This window comes from Abramis brama, assembly GCF_963993115.1.
Source record: "Abramis brama genome assembly, chromosome: 21".
NCBI lineage: Eukaryota > Metazoa > Chordata > Actinopteri > Cypriniformes > Leuciscidae > Abramis > Abramis brama.
Window position 1 is genome coordinate 1327082 of NC_139983.1, and position 10565 is coordinate 1337646.

At 39.6% G+C, this 10565-nt stretch overlaps 2 long non-coding RNA genes across 3 annotated transcripts; both read right to left on the reverse strand.

Moving 5' to 3' along the window:
* Window positions 1-2325: 2325 nt before the first annotated feature.
* On the reverse strand, window positions 2326-3298 carry LOC311071972. The gene is made up of 3 exons (XR_014603960.1): window positions 2882-3298; window positions 2621-2708; window positions 2326-2412 (listed from the first exon to the last, which is right to left on the reverse strand). It is a non-coding gene; the product is annotated as an uncharacterized lncRNA (long non-coding RNA).
* Window positions 3299-6113: 2815 nt separating this feature from the next.
* LOC311071970 lies at window positions 6114-10320 on the reverse strand. Of its 2 annotated transcripts, XR_014603957.1 has the most exons (5): window positions 9998-10320; window positions 9096-9176; window positions 8837-8935; window positions 8570-8730; window positions 6114-7975 (listed from the first exon to the last, which is right to left on the reverse strand). It is a non-coding gene; the product is annotated as an uncharacterized lncRNA (long non-coding RNA). The 2 variants fall into 2 exon arrangements; XR_014603958.1 differs by lacking the exon at window positions 9998-10320 and having other exon boundaries at window positions 9096-9237.
* Between the last annotated feature and the right edge of the window lie 245 nt (window positions 10321-10565).

Genomic DNA, 10565 nt, shown 5'->3' on the forward strand with positions numbered 1-10565 from the left:
CGATCAGGACTCGGTCCGGTATTGAGGCCGAGTGCAGGCGCTTTTATAGTGACTTATTCGCCAGCAAGGTCTCCATCCCTCCACCTAACCTTCAGCTCGACCAGCTGCCGTCCTTTTTGCCAGTACTGGAAAGTGAGGTCCGACATGCAGTCGAACAGGCACAGGCAGACCGGGCGCCTGGCCTGGACGGCGTTGAGATCGAGCTACTCAAAGCCGGCGGCCACTCACTTTGGATGGCCATGGCGGCCCGATTCAGCCGCTACATGGCACAATGTCAAACCCCCAAACAGTGGAAGACGGCCAAGACAGTACTGCTGTTCAAGAAGGGCGACCGCGAGCTGCTCAGCAACTACCGGCCGATCACATTGTTGTCGGCCGTGTACAAGATCTTCACTAAGGTGCTGCTCAATCGGTTGGCCAAGCAGCTAGACGAACAACAACCCGTCGAGCAGGCCGGATTTAGATCTGGCTTTAGCACCATGGATCATGTGCAGGTGCTGAACCAGCTGCTCGAGCGGACCAGGGAGTACAAGATGCCGCTGGTCCTGGCTTTCGTCGACTACGAGAAGGCCTTCGACTCGGTCGAGATTAACGCCGTGTTGCTCGCCCTCCAACAACAAGGCATCGGTGACGAGCACGTGGCCCTGCTGCAGGAGCTGAACAGCAACTGCGCCACCACCATCACCCTGTTCGACCGGCCGCTTAATATCAAGGTCGGCCACGGGGTCAAGCAGGGAGACACCATCTCGCCCAAGCTTTTCACCGCCTGTCTCGAGCAAATATTCCGGCAGCTCGACTGGGACGAGGTCGGCATCAAGATCAACGGCCGCTGGCTCAATCACCTGCGCTTTGCCGATGACATCGTGCTGATAGGCTGTTCGGCGGTCGATGTACAGCAGCGACTTGACCAGCTCAACCAGGCTGGTGCCCGGTTCGGCCTCAAAATCAATCTGGCCAAAACTAAGTGGATGCGCAACGACCAGGTGGCCGACACCACCCTCCATGTCGACCAGCATCAGCTCCAGCAAGTAGATAGCTATATCTACTTGGGCCAGGAGCTGACCATCGACCACAAGATTGGCCGAGAACTGGCACGACGACGCCGAGCAGCCTGGGTCAGCTTCGGCTCAATTGCCGAGACGGCCAACAACAGAGCCATTGACCCGGACATCAGGGCTGCCCTATTCAACAGCACCGTCCTGCCGGCCATGCTCTATGGGGCTGAGACCTGGACAATGACGGCGGCCGACCGGCTAAAGCTGGCCGTGACTGAACGCGCAATCGAGCGCCGCATGATCGGGGTCAAACAGACCGACCACGTCCGCAACGAGCAGTTGCGGGCCATGACCAGGGTGGACGACGCGGTGGACCGGGCCAACAAGGCCAAGAAGCGCTGGGCCGGGCACCTGATGCGGCGGACGGACGAAAGATGGACGCGCGAAGTCACCGTCTGGTTGCCGATCGACATCAAGCGGCCACGTGGACGCCCTGCAACACGATGGCGCGACTCGCTACGACAAGATCTGGGACACAATTGGATGAGGCTCGCCCAGGACCGACAGACCTGGGCAGATCGTTGTGGTCTGCGCTGACCACTTTTGGCCGGCGAAGACAGACCGATTCTGGATTCTGGAAATAGTAGAGAATACATTATTAACAAGAACTACAAGAATTAATGCAAATTCAGCCAATTTCGTGCATGAGATGAAATTGAAGTTTGCAGGCAATAGTTTTAGTTATAGTATTAAACTACTGTATACACTGTAAAACCGGATAAATTAATATAACTAAAAAAAAATAGTTGAAACTGATTACATCGAAATTTAAGTGATACTAACTAAATTTTTATAAGTTAACGAAACATCCTTTAAGTAACTGGTACTAGGCAATTTTAACTGACACTTACTTAATCTTACAAGTTACTATAACATTATTAATCAAGTCATTTTATAAGTAGTTTTTGGGTTCACAGTACATATAAAAATGTATTAAAGATCAATTACATTTTTTTTTGTTACATTACAAATTTCAACTTCATAAAAACAGTTTTAATGTCTCAGTAAAAAAATTACTCACTTTATTCATTTTTGTAAGTTTTTAAATTTACATTATCAAGTAACTAAATTGCTAACTATACACATTCTATAATTAAAAAAAAACAGGTTAACATAGACAATTTAAATTCAAGTTACTCTTTTATTAAGTATCCACAAAACATCAACAATAAATTGTTTGTCAAATGGAAATTCTCCAAAACAGTGCAAGGCCCTTGAGAAATGTTTGCTCAATGATTTCCTCAAGTACAACCACAATCTTCTCTGGGCAGAGTAACGTGGCAACTGTTAAATTGCCACTAATGAAGAGGAGACCGAGTGGTACATCATCAATGTCTGGTTCATCAGAATGTTCTACCTGAAGACAAGAACAGAGAACTGTTACTCTAAACTTCCAAAGGAGGACAGCTAATAAGTGACATATATTTACATCTATTCCAAACCATTCTATCCCATACAATAACTACAATTATAAAAAAACAATATATTAAAAATGTGGAACTAGAACCAGGATGACATCTGAATGGCAAGTGAGATTGTTGTTAACCAAACAGTGCAACACTTACATCCCATGTCTTGAAAAAGTTGGAGTTGCAGATAGGTGGGGAGAGCACGGAGGACGGCAGCTCGTCATACATGGATGTCCACGATATCCTTCAGTGTGAGAATTAGAGACATGAGTATAAGAATCTTGATTTAACATGGAATATAATCCGCACAGCCACACAATACTATGCATCAGCCTAAAATGTCTGTAAATACAACCAAAATGTGTCAAAATCCCCTGCAGTTTCTATATCAGGCATCAAGAAGTGTAACCAACTGACCTGGTCATATTTCCTGAAGAGCTGACTCAGTACTTCAGACCACTTTCCCTGTGCGAGCAGCTTTCTTTCTGAACAAGCTCTGAAGACAGGGAGCATGCTGGTCCAACAAGTGGTTCTTCAGGTTGACATTGTAAATTTTGTCAGATCTGCACAAATTAATAAGTGATTAAGCCAAGGAATATGTACACAGTACATTTGTGATCCTGTAGGAAAAAAAACTTGTACTGCAAAATAACATTATGTAAAGTTTAAAGTATAAACCTGACACTGAAAAAGAACCAAAAATAAATATTTGCTGTCAGTTTACTTACCCTTCGGCCATCCAATATGTAGGTTACTTACTTTCTTCAGTAGAACACTAAAAATTATTTTTTAGTTTAACCTGTGGTCCTTGGTGATTTATAAAATGCAAGTCAACGGGTGCCACCACTTTGTTAGTCAAAAAGCAGATATAGGCCATGTCCACACTAATGAGACGGTGTTTTTATTAATGAAAACGAAGCTTTTTGAAAACGCACTCCAAAGTGGATACATTTGAAAACACTGTTTTCACGTTGTAGTGTGGACTGTGAAACCGGTGGTATTTAAAAACGATGACGTAAATTTAGTCATGTGACGCATATTGTACCAATAGATATTCATGTTTATACCAGTATTGTGCCTGTTATGTGCTATTCACTTTCACACTGTTGCTTCATATCACAGTCCTGCAAAGATGACAGAATTTACTCACATTTGCTGTCCTGCGGCAATACATGAGAGCAGTTTTAGCGTTTTAGACCAAACATATGGTGACTGCGTGCGACCTGGACCGCATCAGTGAATGGTGAGATATTTTACTAAATAAAATGATCCAGTCAGAAGAATCAAGGTTATTATAGTTTTGCTTTTTTAAATTAGTTTTTATTTTAATATCGTTTTCAATTTTGCTTTAAATTTAAGTTTAGTTTTAGTTAGTTTCATTAATGGTTTTGTTAGTTTAAGTTTAGTTTTTATTTTGCAAACACATTTCTATTTAGTTTTTATTTTATTTAGTTTCAGTTTTAGTTTTAGTAATTATAGTTTAGCAGAGCAAACAGAACACTTCCAGGGTAGACCAAAGCGAGACGCAGAGTGACACTGGTACATACAACAACAAAAAAACAGCTAAATTAATCTGACAACCTGCTGTGAAGCCAGTGTGATTAAATAATGAAGTATCTATGAAGTGTGTGAGTGTGTACATGTTTTTCTATCGTGGTGGGGACTTAAACCTGAATGCACACACACTCATGGGGACTTGTGTCACTGTGGGCCTAAATTAAATCACACAGAATGAGTTTTTTTGAAAATGTGTGTGATGGGTCGGTTTAAGGGTCGGGTTAGTGTGTGTGTGTGTGATGGGTCGGTTTAAGGGTCGGGTTAGTGTGTGTGTGTGTGTGATGGGTCAGGTTAGTGTGTGTGTGTGTGTGATGGGTCAGGTTAGTGTGTGTGTGTGTGAGTGTGTGTGTGTGTGTGTGTGTGAGTGTGTGTGTGTGTGATGGGTCGGGTTAGTGTGTGTGTGATGGGTCGGGTTAGTGTGTGTGTGCGTATGTGTGTGTGATGGGTTGGTTTAGGGGTCGGGTTAGTGTGTGTGTGTGCGTCTGTGATGGGTCGGTTTAGGGCTCGGGTTAGTGTGTGTGTGTGTGTGTGTGTGTGTGTGTGATGGGTCGGGTTATGTGTGTGTGTGTGTGTGTATGTGTGTGATGGGTCGGGTTAGTGTGTGTGTGTGTGTGTGTGATGGTCGGTTTAGGGGTCGGGTTAGTGTGTGTGTGTGTGTGCGCGTGTGTGATGGGTCGGTTTAGGGGTCGGGTTAGTGTGTGTGTGTGTGTGTGTGATGGGTCGGGTTATGTGTGTGTGTGTGTGTGTGTATGTGTGTGATGGGTCGGGTTAGTGTGTGTGTGTGTGTGTGTGTGTGAGATGGTCGGTTTAGGGGTCGGGTTAGTGTGTGTGTGTGTGCGTGTGTGTGATGGGTCGGTTTAGGAGTCGGGTTAGTGTGTGTGTGTGCGTGTGTGTGTGTGATGGGTCGGGTTATGTGTGTGTGTGTGCGTGTGTGTGATGGGTCGGGTTATGTGTGTGTGTGTGTGTGTGATGGGTCTGGTTATGTGTGTGTGTGATGGGTCGGGTTATGTGTGTGTGTGTGTGATGGGTGGGGTTTGTGTGTGTGCGCGTGTGCGATGGGTATGTTTTGGGGTCGGTTTAGTGTAAGGAGACAGAATATACAGTTTATATAATAGCCTAACCATTACGTCTATGGAGAATCCCAACAAAGATAGAGAGAGAGAGAGAGAGAGAGAGAGAGAGAGAGAGAGTGTGTTTGTGTGTGTGGACATGTCTCCACATGGATAACAATATTATTAGCAGAAAATCTTTTGTAAAAACAAAGATAACAACAGCACCTTTCAACCTGTCAACCTTCATGAAAGCATGACATCACCAGATTAAAGGTATTTTTGTGCTTGACGGACTTGTTTTGCTGTTGCACCCGCGTCTCGCACGCAAATGAAAGGACATTCTAAAAATGCTTCGCTCAAGTTAAAAGTTCAACTTGCGTCTCTTACCTTGAGTTATTATTTACCATTCCGCTGCCACAGACGCATCCTTTAAGAACAGCCGCTTAGGACTAGAGATGTGTTCGCTGGTCCTTCATTGAGCGCGTCACAGGACAGCGGTTAATCGCCTCAGCAACTTCACGAGTGTGAAGCGCAATAATACAGGCATTTCCCTAAACAGCCACAGGTCAGACTTTCCACCAAAGTAAAGAGCTTATTAAATACGAAAACGATTATTTATTTTTGCTAATTATTATTTTATTTCAGTTAGTTTTTCAGTAACTGTTGTTAGTTTCGTTTAGTTTTAGTTTTTCATTTATTATGAATTTCTAATTTTATTTCAGTTTACGAAAAAGTTTTTTGACCAATAGTTTTAGTCTTAGTTTCAGTTTTCGTTTACGAAAATAACCTTGAGAAGAATTGCGCGATAACTTTCATTCATTATTTTTCCATCTGAATCATGTCAGTGATCTTTTGTGGGGTTTTACGCATGCGCAGTAAAGGTGAATTTAGCGTTTACAGGCGTTTATCAAAAGTTTCTCATCCACACTGAAACGTCCAAAAACGCCTGAAAACGCTAGTGTGGACGGAGAGCGTTTCTGCTGAAGAAAGAACGTCACCTACATCTTGCATGGCCCGAGAGAGAGTACACTGTAAAAAAAAATTTGTTCACTCAACTTACATTTTTTAGTTATTTTTTTGCTTTGACTCAGTTAAGTTTTATTGACTTAATCTACTAAGTATGTTCAACTTAAAAAGTTTAGTTGACATAGTTAAAATAGTTGAGCCAACAACTTATTTCAAGTTACCTGGACTTGTAAAGATTAGTTGAAATACAATAACTTACATTTTCAAGTTACCTGGACTTGTAAAGATTAGTTGAAATACGATAACTTACATGTTCAAGTTACCTGGACTTGTAAAGATTAGTTGAAATATGATAACTTACATTTTCAAGTTACCTGGACTTGTAAAGATTAGTTGAAATACAATAACTTACATGTTCAAGTTACCTGGACTTCTAAATATTAGTTGAAATACGATAACTTACATTTTCAAGTTATCTGTACTAAAGTGTATGTTCATTGAACTTAATTTAGCATATTTTCTCAACTTGCAATATAGCACACTCAACCAAATAAATAACAGATTTTTCCATACAAATGGTTTTATTGTTCCTCACAAATCAATAAATGTTAAGAACAAACTGTTAACATATTCAAAGGAATACAATTATATCACAATTGCATGAAGTTTAAAGATAAAAATGTATTTGAAAAATGCATAGAAAGTGTATTCATGTGGGATTTTTTTCATGTTTGTACAAGTTTTCAGCATTGATGGCCTGACATGCATTCTAATTGCTTAATTTTTTAAAATTTTACTTGGCTAAAACATATATTAAGATTTCATGTGTTTTAAAGTTATTTCACAAGGGGGTATATTTATGTGAAAAATCTTTAAGTCTCAGTTCACACAAAAAAAGTTGCTCACCTGTTAATACCTGTTAATACTTTCCATTGTTGGTAGACAAATGAAGATCTTTTTAATCAAATCGGTGAGCTTTCTGTCCCTCCTTTGACAGCCTAAGCAACTAGCACTTTCAAGGTCCAGAAAAGACATCCTTAAAGTAATCCAAGTGACTCCAGTGGTTTAACCTAAGTTTTATGAAGAATTGTCAGTGTTTCATTACATTTTATTTATTAAATAGTTTTCTCCATCAAATGTTTACAAGAACATAGCAGCACATGATTCTTGTGTCGACGCGAAAGCTGACACTGCTGCATGTAAACAAATATATAAACCACTGACGTCACTTGGATTACTTTAAGGATATCTTTTCTGGACCTTGAAAGTGCTAGTTGAATAGGATGTCAAAGGAGGGACAGAAAGATCAAAGATTTCATTTAAAAAAATATCTTAATTTATGTTTCAAAGATAAACAAAGGTCTTTTAGGTTTGGAGCAACATGAGATTTAACATCTAACAAAATAATTTTAATTTAGGTTAAACTAACACTTTAAGATTTTTCACATTAATAATACCTCTTTAACTGTGAAATAACTTTAAACCACATGAAATCTTAATATATGTTTTAGCCAAGTAAAATTAAACAAAGTTAAACAATGAAAATTATGTCAGGCCCTTGATGCAGAGAACTTGTAAAAACATGGGTAAACAAAAAAATACAGATGAAAACACAGGCTCTTTGTAGAAATGCATACCTTACCTCAACAACATCTTTAATTCAACAATGTATTTTTAAGAGAGTGCACTCTTGCACTGCAGGTATCAGCTCCAATGTTCATGAATCACCTCGAAAGTGTATCTGAGGTGTTTTCTGGGGTAGTTTATGTTGAGAGCATAAAGCAATGTCATTTGTATGTCACCAAATCCTCGCAGAACAACTGCTTCCTCGATTACAAGGGCCACATCACTAGAGTTGCATGGAATTGGGTCTATCACATCTTCCACCACTGCGATGATTCCAAGAGTCATGCCCCGATCATATCTTCTTCGGAATCTGTGTGCGGTATTAAAAAATGACAAACTTCAAAATGTGCTTTCACACATACAACACTGAAGCTCAACCACTTAAACACAACATGAGTACACCAAGTCTTATTTAGTGTTCCGAAGAAGATTAAAGGTCTTACAGGCTTGGAACAATATGAGGGCGAGTAATTGATGAGAGAACTTTCATTTTTGAATGAACTATCCTGTAAAAAACCTTTAAACTGAGAGACTTAGGTCAAATACTATACACTGTGAATAAACGGAGGCATTTTGCATCTGTACACTAAATGAAGCATTATAAAATGTTACAATCAAGCTACAATATTTTAAGGCCTAAAGAAATTGATTTCACAGGGGACTTTTTTCTTCCAAAATGTAATTTTGATTATCAAAGATAAAACTTAATATGTCATTATAAAATGATTGACTAGAAGGTGACTAATTTTAATTTATTTTAAATACGCATTAACAAATGACATATTACTTTTTTCTTCAATATTTTGCAGCACTAATAAAAAATATGCACGACAACAGAAATGGCAAGAAAGGAAGTGCCCATAATGTTTATGAAAAAAGAACAGTAGGAAATATATGTACTTACATTTTTATCTAGGCTGTCCATTATGGTCCTCATTTCAGCAATGTCAGCAAAGCGCTTGAACGGTAGACACAACAGTTTTGGTAGATGCCAGTCAAGACCCTCATAAAAGGACTTGCTCAGGTCCAGTGAAATTAGCAGGTTGAATTCTGCACTGATCTAAACTAATATTAAATGACACAAACATAACAGCAGCATGTTAAACAACACTGCAAAATAATATATCTACATATTCATCTAAACACCATTTTCAGCAGTGTAGGACTTTACCTGTCTCTCACAAAAAAAGAACCGGCCACCTCTTTTTCCATATCAGATACTGGAGGATCCTTTTTTAACTCTCCTGTCTGCCTGTAATGCCACAGGTCTCTGAGAAAGCATAAAGATCACAGATCAACGTAAAAGCTGCAGCACAGAGCTGGACAGATTGTGTATGGTCCCTGGACAAATGGTTTTTTTTTAGAGCAAACTCAGTTCTAAATGAACACACACAGTCTTTATAGATGCAGGGAAGCAGACAGTTACTTACATGATGGCAGTGCTTCAGCTTGTAGTGCCTTCTGACAATGCGTTCATTGGTTGTCTTGAAAAAACAGAACTTGCTGCTCCACTTTATTGGTCAAGGGCAAAAGAAAAGAACAATTAAGTCAACTAACATTTAATAAACCGAGTACACAATCAAGATCAAGACTAGAACAATAATAGTTTATCACCAAATTTGTGGACATATATTTATTGACATTACTATTAAGACCTTATTAGGACAGTATTAGCTGCTAAGCATTTCACTAGTTCTGGGGAAAACACTGCGACGGTTAAGCGGTTGCTATAGTTACATAATCTCCCACAATAAACTAAACATAACTGACCACAGTCTTTTAAGTTCGACATTTAATAAGTAAAACTAGACAGCTGTACAACAACTTTTCAGTTATGGAGCGTCCATCTCGAACACCGGAGGATTCTGATAATCCTGCCGCACCACTCACACAGTTTTACATTAAATTAACGTTACATTATTTGTCAGCTCGTTGTTGTCGTAACTTACTCACGCGTCGACGCTGCTTTGCCTGAATGGTGATTAGACTTGCTGATTTTGGCGCAAATAACTTGAACATGAGAGTGAACAAATGTGGTAGAAATGCGCTATTTTTCACGACATGCATTTCCCGCTCTCTGGGCTATTTTAGCATTCATCCATATATCAGTCTCTCTCACATAATATATATATATATATATATATATATATATATATATATATATATATATATATATATATATATATATAAGCCTACGTAACGTTAAACTGGCAAAACTGGATTAGCAACGGTCCAATGTGATCTAGAAACGTTGATATTGAACAATACATGGATGATTACTTCATATGTCATTTTACAAGTTATTACATCATATTAACGAATATTTACTTACCATATTTGATGATAGTGGAAGAATTAAATCATCTGCCGATAAACTCTCCAGCAATGGCCGATGAAGGAGTCAAGGCGAGAGACCTGTTTGTTTCGCGCTTCACGTGATCTCATCTCGCGATAAAAAATGAGAACTAACCTTACTGGTTCAGCATATGTTTTTAAGTTGAGGCGGCAAATACTCTAGTTATGTCAACTTGCAGACTAGTTGAGACAGTGAAAACTTAACATGTTAAGTTGAATTAACAAATTCAGAAACCACAAGTTGTATCAACTTACAAAATTACATTGAAACAACTAAAATGCGAAATCATTTTTTACAGTGTACATTAACGGCAAATGCTCAGTTCTGGGTCAACTATTCCTTTAAATATAAAGCATTTTCAAGTGAACTAAGAAAAATATTTTTTTACCTGTGACTTTACCTGGAACGAAGGCAGGCCAGCGTTCCAGGATCTCACCAAAAGGTTAGGTTATCAGTGATGACCTCTTTGCGTCTCAGGGCAAATGCTGTCTTCATTAACTCCTTTTATCAAAAATAGCAGAACAAATTTTGCACTTCAACACAT